The sequence below is a fragment of the Octodon degus genome, unplaced genomic scaffold, assembly GCF_000260255.1.
Source record: "Octodon degus isolate 3935 unplaced genomic scaffold, OctDeg1.0 scaffold00068, whole genome shotgun sequence".
NCBI classification, from domain to species: Eukaryota; Metazoa; Chordata; class Mammalia; order Rodentia; family Octodontidae; genus Octodon; species Octodon degus.
In genome coordinates, this window is record NW_004524644.1 from 6,871,969 (window position 1) to 6,884,024 (window position 12,056).

At 36.9% G+C, this 12,056-nt stretch overlaps 1 pseudogene; it reads right to left on the reverse strand.

Moving 5' to 3' along the window:
* Positions 1-3,045: 3,045 nt before the first annotated feature.
* LOC101571364 lies at positions 3,046-3,829 on the reverse strand (annotated as a pseudogene).
* Positions 3,830-12,056: the final 8,227 nt, after the last annotated feature.

Consider the following 12,056-nt stretch of genomic DNA (forward strand, 5'->3'; position numbering starts at 1 on the left):
ATGCTCAACAGAAATTGTTTTGTCAGTACATCTCCTGTCATTTCTTAGTTGACTCACATAGCTCCTCTAATGGGGGCTTTAAGATCATGTGGAGATAGCGTATATTTAGTGTTTTCTGTTTCCTTGTGTTTGAATAACAGTGTGAGTGCTAGTTAAATTCTTGGATCACACTCTTTAATCTCTTGCCAGATTTCATTAATCCTCTGAGATTTAGCATTGGGTATTATAGTAAAGACAGAAGTCTGATAGCAGTCTTAATTTTCAATTTAAGTCATTTGGTCATTTATCCTGGATGCCCCCAAAGCTCTTGCATTATCTTTGCAATCCAACAGACTTTTTGAGTTTTTGTGCTGTTTTTAATCGTTTGTCAGTTTGTTTTAGGAAGGACAGGGTACACTCATTCTTTAAACCTGCAAGTTGTATCTTTCAGGTAAGTTTCTGAATTTTATTTTTGTATACAGTGTACTCACACCATTTGGTGAAAATTTAAACTGAAAAAATTATTGTGGTAAAACTCATATTGCTGTCAGTTCCCCTCAAAATATTTACCTTAGCTTTGAACACATCCCCTCGCGGTTACATCTCTCTGGAATTCCCTCAAGGGTTTAGCTGTGCTGTCAGCGCTGCCTCAGTGTCCTCAGTCAAAAGGTTTGCCTTTCGTGGCCGTTTTGACTTTGCAGAAGAGTCATGCAGCTCCTGCTTTAACGCCTTATTGCTTTATTTGACCGAAATTGACATAAATATTTGATGAAGTGGTGATCACTCAGCGGCGTGCCTGGGTTTTGGTCCGGACAGGTCCCGCGGGCACAGGGCAGCTGGAAGCTCTCCCACATACTCGCTGGGCCTGGGCTGGGTTGGATCTGGGGGTCCTGAGAGCATCGCAGAAGTTCTCACTCACTCGGCGCATTTCCACAGGGGTGGAGGGTCCCGAGGGCGCCGCAGAGGGTCTCACTCACGCTGTGTGAAGTAAAGTCGTATTAATTTGCTGAGCTGTGAAAGGCTCAAGTCAACAACTTCTGCGGATAACCCACAACTAGTGTGGACTGCTGGACTGTGTTGGATTGTTTAGCTGACTTCACGCACCTATAGTTTTTAGATGCCAATGGAATACCCATCTCTGACAGGACTAAACAAAAAAAGGGGCTACAAAGGAAGGACCATTTCATATCGGTATATGCAGTATAGTTAGGAGAGATATACAGCTACTTTCACTTAATTCAATGAGAAGAAAGATTTGTAGTAGTAGTATTTGGACAGGATATCCTGTCTGCATCTTGTACTGTGGATAACCACTAAGAAGATAACAATGTACAATGTATTAATTATTGAAATTGTCCTCTTAATCAATTTTGAAACTGTCTCGATATTTGTTTCTCAATAAAGTAAAATAAAATGTGGTGATCACAAAGTGTGGTGATGTTTAAATTAAAAAGCAATGATAATTTGTTAAGTATTCTTGCCATTAATCTCCCTCAGTATACTTCTCCTCACTTCAAACACAACTCACCTCATTGTTGACTGCAATGTGTCTTTTGCTGTGACAGGACGTTTGTAAAGTTTAAACATTCACCCATTCACCTTAATTTTTGATCATCCCTTGTATATTTGTTTTTGTTATTTAAGATTTTGAATATTGGTGCAAATGTTGTCTTTTAATTTTTCTACATAAATTTTAATTGTATTTTTATTCCTTCATTTTTCTCCCTGTCTTTCATGTCTTTTATTATGTCCACAACTATATAGCATTGTTTCTGTTGCTGCTGTGGACTTTATTTCTATGATAAGCTCAGTTTTTTTCCTACTTCTCTTCTTCTTCTTTTTTTGTGGAACCTGGGATTGAACTGAGGCCTGTGCACTTGCCAGGCAAGTGCTTATTCAACTGAGCTATCTCCCCTGCCCCTTCTGCTTCTCTTCTAAATCATGTCAATTTATAGATTTTTTTTCTCTCTTGTTACCTTATTTAATACAAATTTTGATATTTGTGAAACATTTGCTACTTTCTGACACATCTCTATTTATGGACTGGTAATAGAGTCATGAAAAAATAAAATAGTTCTTCTTCTGATAAAGTCCATAGTATAGTTTTTGCATCGCTGTTATTATCTTGTTTTATAGACAAAATTGCATTTTTGAATTTCTGCAAAAGTTTTAATTTTTTTAGAATACAGCAGTGTTTGTAATTTTTATCAGAATACAAATATCCTTTTTATTCTCACAAAGAAATAGTCTTTTTTATTTGTTTTGTTTTGTTTTGTTTTGTTTGTTTGTTTGTTTGTTTGTTGTGGTATTGAGGATTGAAGTCAGGAAATATTCTTTTTACCTAAATAAAAGAGAATAATGATAAAAATTTTTGCTTTGAAAATTCTTATGCTTTCCTCCTTTTAAAAATTTTGGTGGTGTAGTTTTATACAAATATTTATTATAGTTCTTTTTCTGCTCACCTTTGCAAATAATCATTTCTCAACAATTTTATATATGCCTTTCAAGATGTATCAGATCAATGCTTAGCCCTGGGTCAACAAATTTTAACCAGTAGTTGTAATAAGACCATGGACTCTGTTTTTATGCAGTTTGTGGCTTTCATATTTCAAAACAAGGAAAATAAGGATGAGGAGAGGATGACTGCAAAGAGGAGAGGAAGATGATCATGATGAATATTGGTACAGAGATTCTGTTTGCCCTAATATATTCTCTAGGTAGATTTTATGGGAAAAATTATTTACCAACGTGTCGAATAACCATTTCTTTGAAATGAAAGAGTGTGCTAATGAATTTTTTGGACATGTATTTATTTATTTATTTGCTGAGTACCAACTCTTTAATGCAAAGACTCATGTTTACTTTTTCAAATGATTCAATTTCACTAACATGTAAGCCCAAAAGACCACTTTGTAAAACTGGGCCATTGTAATGTTTTTATCATTTATTAAATAGTTTTCTTGATGAATGTAGTCATGAGAGTTGTTCAGCAGTATTCAAGTTATGGTTTCCCTGATTGATCTGCAAGCTTCAATAAGTGCAAGAAGTTATTGTATGAAACATCTGTCAAACTAGGAAGACTGCATTGATGCATCCATCATTTTCAGGATTGTTGGTTACCTGGGCATATTTACCCCAGATAACCTTGCCTCCTTGCGTCACAAGGCCCAGTTTGCTCACGTTCACCTCAACCACAGTCTTTTGGTAATAACACCCAAAATATACACAGTGGCAATGAAGGATTCTTTTTCACACCAAGTATTAGCAGGCAAAAGATGGCTTTCAGTTAAGGATGTTTCTTAAAACATAAACCCCTTGGCCTAATGAATCTTTCATATTTAGGTGGTTTTCTTGTAAAACCACCTCCAACAAAGCAGACGTTAGTTACCACCCTCTTTCATGCCTTCTTTTTTCTCTTTTCAGTTCAAATAACTTTTAATACTTCTATTTCTCCTTGGGCACGAGCTTTGGGCAGAGGAACTTCCCATTTTCCCACCTTTTCTTTTCATTTTTGTTTAATCATGTTGGAAAGTACTTTTGCCTGAGACTGTCCCTCTCTGTCCAGCAGGTAGGCAGGTCCTGCTCCTTGTGGGGTCTTTTCATCATTCTTTTGTTTGGTGTTTCTCTTTTCATGCATCTTGTTAGTCTTCATTTGTATATTCTTCACATGGTGCTCTTTGTGGTAGAGCTTAGCCTTCAGGCCAATCTTTTTTTTTTCTTTTTTTTTCTTTTTTGCCTTCTGTGGCCATTCATGAGCCTCTCACCTTTCCTTCTTTTTCTTTTTCTCATGGCACTCCAAGTGGTACCCATAGTGTTTACAGTGTAATTCAATACATTTATTCAGTGGCATGATGACAGCTGCAGAGTTGCTGTGGGTGACCACAGGTTTGCAGAGAAAAGTCCTAACTTTGGGTGTTTTTTTGAATTATGAGAGGTACTGGGTGACAGGGTAAAGAATTCCTCATCAATCTTTCCTTTTTAGTTTGCTTTGGAAAAAAATCTACTTTCTTCTATTACAGGTTTGTGCAGGAGGAATTAAGTGAGAGAGGGAGGAAGGGGCACTTCTCATTTAGTTCTTTATTCCCTGTGTCCAGAGCCAATACAAACGAGGTCAAGAAAATACATGACTACAAGCACATGTAACATTTCTGCAAATAAAGCGTATTGATTTTGCTTACAAGTTTGTCACTTTCTTTGGAGAATAGCTCTCTGATGTCTTTCTCAAAGACCTGGAGCTATGGACATGGCCTCATGTACTCTTTCTTATTACACATTTAAAATAATTACTACTACATTTTCAAGATTTTATTCAGATACTGTTATTTGACATAAAGTTGTCATTTTGTTCTTTTGAAGGTAGATATTGAATTTCTATTTCTTATTCATTCTATTAGATTTTCTATGATTGCTCAAAAGAGGTGAAAAAATATATCAGTCTTATATTTCAGAACAAAATATGTATTTTTAAATAAACATGACTATGTCTTTGTCTTGGAATATGTTGCCAGGAAACTTTAGGGACAGACATAATAAATAAAATGGTAAAGATGATAGAAACAAAATTTGTTATTACTGTGAATAAACAATAAATTTTTTGCAGATGCTTTATAAACATCTCACAGTCACACAGAGCTGTAGTGACTGCAGACCATGGGCAATCCATCAGGGTCTTGTGTCACTGTTGACTAATTAAATGGCATATCGTGACTTAAGCAACTATAAAGTAATTTATGAAATATTCCAAGGGCTTGAATATTCTAATGATTAAGAAAAAGGAGACTTACTCAGTAGGTTAGCATACTCTGTGTAAGGCAAGATGTTAGGTGCAAGCTTATTCTCGTGCTTAGCATTAAGCAAATATTTGCATTCTATCTGAACAAAGGCAAAAAGAAATGGCCTCAACTAGGGATAAAACCAATGTAAAATGTAGGAGGCCAAGAAAAGAAAAAAATCCATATAGAGACAGTGGGTTTCGCAAGTAATGAGCATTATGAGAATAAATAAACTAGTAAAACTATCACGACTCTTGGCTGTTAACTTCTCTCCTAAGCAATTGACATACAGAAAGAAAATTAAGAGTGCTGGAGGAGTCCATTTGGAAGTGTAAATGAAAAAAAGAATGAGATTAAGTTCATACTGGAAGTTTGTTTTAGTTGTTCTTCACACATATTAACCTACACAGTGAAGTTAAAATTCTTTAAATTTCAGATTGTGGATCTTATTTGAAATCATTCGGGCTTAGCTTAATTTTCAACATTTGCAGTTGCAACATGTTTCCAATATAATTAAAAAGTAAGTTGGGTTCTCTCTCTCCCCCTTATTTTCACTGAGGACATGAATTCCTAAAAAAATTTGCATAGTAACATTTACTTTCTTTTCTGCTCCATGAAGGAATATAATTAAAAAGGTGAAAGGCATTGAGCTGATGTTTCATAATGCACTAATTCATAATAGTGTATTACCATGCTGATTAAACGAAAATATCTAATGAAACTGGAGAAAGATTTCATTCTCACACTTTCTCATTATATGTATGGTGAGTTCCGAGACTCAGGCAATGCTGCCACATGAAGGCTATCAGGGTGGAATGCTGCTTAGGAAGCTATTCAACGCGAGTTTTAAACAGCTGTTCCCCAGCTTCATTAAGACTCATTATGAGTTGTCATGTAATGGAGAACTTATATTTTTTGATGATCTCTGCATACCAGTAAAGATAAAAGTATGTCTTAAGGCAGAACTAAAAAGAACAGAAGTTGGTACATATTAAAAATAGATTACTAAACTGCCCTAGTTAGCTGGCACAGACCTTAAAAGCTTAGTACAATCATTCAGATTTAAAGGGAAAGATAAAAAGTGACTAAACTCACTGAGCTTTTAATACATCAACGGTTATATTTTAGGAGGAAAACCCCTCTCCATTCTTTTATATGAAAGGTACCTGGGGGCCCCAGAGTTTGATCTGCTGCTCTTATGATGGGAATTCACAAAGCTGGTGGAGCCACGGGCGAGAGGTGCATCCTCATGGCTTTTCTAATTGTTCCTCACCTTCAAGTGCACGGAGAGTTACATGCTCCCTCCACGTGTCGCACCCCAGACACCTTTCCCAAACCACACAAAGGCAAAGGCTATCTCAATTCTTGGTCAAAGCTGAAAGGTCAGTGACACTGCTAGTTCTGTATCTACAGGGATCCCCAGACTTAATACTTACATAGAAGGGATTCGAGCGGGATATTAGGAGATTTGGTTTTAAATTTTAGGGCACTGTTTACACATCAGGCACTATTTTTCTCTCTTTAATTTTGATTCTTTTATCTTACATTGTTAACAAGTTTAGAGGAGAATTTTAAGGGATGCTTTCACACTTTACAAAGAGTATAAAAATCCCTAATATCTAAATAAATTATCATTATTTGCCTGAATTTAAATGGTAAAGTGAATGGAAATGAACAAGATGACTTCAGGGTGGGGAATGACTGCCTACAGCTCACGCTCCTCCATGGAGTTGAGTACTTGACAACCACAAGCAGCTACCTCCTGACTCCTCTGCACATGGATCTCCATGTCTATGAGTCCCCTACCAGCCTCATCCTCATGTCCAGTCACACTCATGAGGAAATCTATTCTTCTTTAAAAACTGGGGATACACCAAGCAAAATGCTTTTTTCCAGCCTAGCTGTTTGCTCCTGTAAAGAGGAGATGAAGGGCAGCAGGTACATCATACGTTTTCAGGAGCAGCGAGAGAGCGGATGCTTGTGAAGTTGGGAGTTCTGGAGAAAACACGCTCTCAAGGCAGAGCTCCAGATGTGAACTGAGGAAGGGGGCGGTTTGGGAAGCTAAGGAAACTCCACATAGCCACACAGGCTGTGGAATGTGGAGGGTGAGGAACGTCACTGAACACAAGTTGCTGAGCAGAGTAAGGGAAAAAAGCTGTATGTACAGAAAAGTAGGAAAGTGTACTATCAAGAGTAAATGGAGGGAACAGATTATTACTTTATTTTATTTTTTATTTATTTTTAATGTATTTTGTACAGGGTCTCACTATACAGTTTGGACTTGGTAATAATCCTGCTTTCAGCCTCCCCAGTGCTGGGATTACAGGCGCGCACCACCTCGCCTGGACTCGGTGGCCACTTGGGGGCAGGGCCAGTGCTGCATGTGGTGCCAGGGCAACAGGTTTTAAAAAAGACTGTGGGTGTTTCTAGGAAATGAGCGCAGCAAATAAAGGAGCAGTGGGCCAGAAGAAAAGAGTGTTTTTTCTTATATTAGAGTTCCTCAAAGTACAGTAATACAGTCTATAGATTCTATCTCTCTAAGTCTAGATGCACATAATAAGAATTCACAGGAAAATGTTTATTATGAAGTGTTGGTTCACATGAAGGCTAAACCCTCTTCCAACCGGAAACCAGGAAACTCACAATGTCCCAGCAGCCCCAAGTCTAAAGACAAATAAAAGGGGAGCCAATGGTGTGAGCCCCAGCTTGAGAACCAGGAGACCAGATGCTGAAGTCTGAGGACAGAAGCTGGATGCCCAACTTCAAAAGGAGTAAATGAATTCAGCCTTCTCCCACCTGCTTTATTTGGGCCGTTGATGGATTCTACACAGAAAAGGGACATACTCTTTCCTCCACCCACCATTTCAAATGATAATGTCTTTAAGAGACATCCTCCTAAGACATCCCAAGAGATAATATATCAGCAGTAATGGAGCTTCCTCACCTGAGTCAAATTAACACAATTAGCCTCACAGCTCTGTTTTCAACATGTGGTGAGCCTGCAATTGCTTTCATTCCCCAAACTTCTATTTCAAGGTTATTTAGTTTTTTCAATCAATAATAGCTAGAATTCGGGCATAGTAATAGTGTTTCCTCTTGCAAACCTGAGGCAGGACGATTGCCATGAATTTGAAGGCAGCTTCAGCTAGACAGTTAGCGCAAGGCTAGATTAAATGACATAACAGTTATTTTTGTCTGTAAAACTAACACCAGAACTGGTCATAAATATGATTAGTTAATATAATTATATATGAGAGTCTTAAACCAACATGATACTATCAGTAGTCATTGTCAACAATTCAGAGACACAGAGAATTAAGTATCATTTGTTGTTATTTAATATCCTGAGGAGCGATGCAGCCAGGATCTGAGCTTGCTGTTCTAGTATCCCTCCACGTTGCTCTCAGATGGATTGAAGCAGAAAATGCCAGTGTATAGGCCGGCCTACCTAATGTCACAGAGCAGATCCAAAGCTCTGTTTCACAACTGGCTTTTGCGTCTATCTTGCGTTGCCATGGTGCTGTGGATTGTGGCACCTGCAGTTTCTAAAGATGACTCCGTATCTGTTATTTCACAAGCCTGTGAGGAAGATAGAGCCAGAATTACAACCCCCAAACATGCCCAAGAGGCTCCATGCATTGGGCAGGCCAGAGAACTAATTAGGCTGACCTGGGACTTCAGCACAGGTGTTCTGAAATCTAATCTGGACACTTTATCTTTTCCATGAGAACATACTGCCACACACCTAATTATAGAGAAATAGAGTCCTGGGGATGATTTGAACTGCTTTGGTCCATCTTTAGGATTTCTAGGAAGAGTTTTGAGGCTAAGACTGGTGATTGATTTTTGGCAGTGAAATAGGTATATTTCAAATTTCCATAGACTTTCACTTTTTTAGTTATGTTTTTAAAAATTATTTCTATTTTAATAAACTGACTATTAAATACAGTGATTTTAATAATAACGTGAAATCTAAGAGTAGCTCAATATGTGAAAAGATGACAGGCAATTTAACTTTGCTGGGAAGATTCTAGTCCTGGCTGGCAACTCATGGTATTGCCTTAGTTTTCTGCTGAATTACTCCATGTTTCTAAGGGTTTAACAAAGTGCATGTCCATGTGAACAATCCATTCTCCCCATGAAAGATGGTAAGCATGCTGGGATGACAATACTATGTAATCAGCTTCCAGAAAGGATCCTCTCTATGCCTCAGAAAGGTACTAAAATAACAATAGAATAAAACAGGAAAAGCTTTGCGGAGGCAAAATGAGGCTGACATGTTATGAGGTTGTGATCTTTCATGATGCATTTTTGCAAGCATCATCCCTAAAGATCATCACACAAGATTTTTGCTGCTTTAAGAAGTACTTGAAATAATTTGCTTTTCTTATTTCTTCACATGGTAAGCTTCTTTAAAAACCTACTGTGTGACCTGCACTTCCATTGTGATAATCCTTAAGGTCAGAAGGAGAAGGGATACAGAGACATGTCACTTAAACAGTCAGGTACAGTCATTCCCTGGAATTGATTTTTTGTCCTCTTTGAATTACTTGGCTCCACAGCAAAGGTGCAATTTGTTCTCTGTGTTTTATCTTCAATTTAGTATTCTACATGTATACATGTTAATTACACATATTTTTAAATAGAGGTGTCACAGGTCATATCCATGGTCCCATAGTTTAATGGGAATGAATTGAGGCTTAAGTCAGTGAATCATGCCAGCCTTTGGCAAAGCATATTCAGTAGAACATTAACCTTGTAGTATGATGAGGGTGGATAGGAAGATGGGTATTTGGGACATGCAGTATGCCTTCCTTTGGAATTCATATTAGGATCATAAAGGGTCTAGAAATTCTTAGATCATTTTGGCTTTTTAAAAATAATTTTATTGAGAAACATATATCAATGAGACAGTTTCACAACTTATTACTGGCACATTTTCAATAATTAATGCATTGCATATTGTTGTCTTAGTGGTTATTCATTGTGCAAGATGCAGACCTGATATCCTACCTCAAACACTATTAGAACAAACTTCTCTAGTCATTGAGTTAAGAGAATGGAGCTGTATATCTAGCCTAACTATTTTGAGTAACAGATACTCACCCTGACTAACTATATATGCTGATACCTGTGAACTAAACATTGAAGATAGCAATGTGTAATGGTAAGGTCATGCTTGGAATGCCTGTCATTCTAGTCTTCTAAATATGTACTGCTTGTCACGACATACCAATTACTACCATACTGTCTCTTAAGTAAATGTTTGTTTAAAAAGAAAAAGGGCAGTAAATGAAAACAAGAGACTGGAAAATGTCACAGATAATTTTGTTTAATGTTGTTAAACTCATTAATCTCAAATTCTTTGAATTCCATTACAAGTGTTTCATGGATCTTCCAAAAAAGCCAATAATTCTAAGTTTGAGCACTACTACAAAAAGGAAAAAAAATATAAAAACCCTTTCCATAATGGGCCCTACATTCTGGTGGAGGACACAGATAATAAATTAATGAGTAAATAGTAAGTCAGATGGTGCAAAGTCCCTTAGAGCTGAATAAAGAGATAAATAGAAGAACGGCAAAATATGTGGCTGCAGAATCCACTTAGCACATAATTACAAAGGCCTGTGGTGCAAGAGTTCTACAGAAGCACTGTGGACTCCACTGAATTAGACCTTCAGTCGAAAGCCTTAAGCAGTTCACGTTCAAAATCTAAACTTTTTCTTTAGAGAAAAGGATTTACTTTATTTTAATTTAATTTTATTTTTATTTTTTATTTTTTATTTTTTTGTGGAACCGGGGATTGAACTCAGGCCCTTGCGATTGCCAGGGAAGCGCATATTCCACTGAGCCATCTCCCTGGCCCCTTAAGGATTTAATTTAGAAATACCCCCACTCATCGTATTTTTCTGAATTTTCCTAAAAATACTTTAGTATATGATTTAGTGATTATATGGAATATTATAATTTTAAAACTAGCTTTGTCCTTTGGGAGAATGAAATAGCTAACCAAAATTAAAAATAATTACCACTAGATGTCGGTGTTATCATTGGGTAATATGGATGATCTTAAATCTCTCTAGCAGCGTAGTTTGACCTAGATAATTTATAGTACAACTGTATATTGAGAATATCGCCCCAACCTATTAAACATAGCTATGTAAGTTTCATAAACAGCTCCTATTTATGAAATTTAAGACAAATTTAAATATAATTTATAGCAAGATTTAACGGACTATAAGAATATAGGCTTATTTACCTATTATACATCAAGTTATGGAGTTTAAATGTATGCCCTATGGTACTTCCTCATTTTTTGTTAATATTTTCAAGATACTTCTGTTCAGCAGCTAGTATGTCTTAGATACTTGTCTGGGCACAAGGTGAGTAAAATTAGTAAGTACGTTCCCTCAAGATGAGCAGAGCTAATAATTCAACATGATGAAGGACTTTCTCCAACTCCACCACAAACTATAAATCTGTAAACTACTTGAAAGTTGATCTGTTTTTGTTCTTCTGCTCTTTTCACAGTTGCATGGATCCTCTTTCCAAAGCAAGCATAACATGCCTGTCTGGCCTTTGCCTCCATGCCCCTTACCCCATGAAGGGCCTGTGGTGTGAAGTATTCAGAGAAAGCTTACCAACTCACCCTCTTCCTCTTTCTCAGGCTCTCTTTCATAAGAATTTACCTATGTTCTATTATGTCTAATCATAGAAAAGAACTACCCAACTCAGTTCACCAACCAGGGAGTTTCTATCATCCCCACAAAACAATTCCAGCTGCCACTGTCAAAGAACTGATGGCCCTTGCCAATTACTCAGCCTGCAGTCTACAAGATGCTCCTGCTGATGTTGCCAAAGACCTTCTTGTCCCCAAATCCAAGACTCTATTACCCTTTGTTTTGTTTGATGTTTTCATAGAGTCTGCCATGTTGGCCATTTATTACTACTTGAAATGCTGTTATTCTACAGCAGGTTTTGATAGTTATCTTTCTAATTATTAAAACTTCTGGTCAGACTTCTGAGTTTTCCTCTCAAATACACTGAGTTGGGTCTTTTTATATTCTAACTCTCTGTACCTAATGTTTATTTACTCTTATGGTTACCTACTTTGATTTATATGTCCAAGACTCTGAAATCTGCCTGGGGCTCAGCTCTTCCTTGTTTTACTTCTAGTGTCTTCAAATCCAATAAACTAAATCTTAAAACATCATTTTTCTCTGAAAACTTGCTTTATCATCATTATATTCTTTATGCACTCAGAAAATTTAGCAACATCTTTATTTTTTTGTGACTACATTCAAT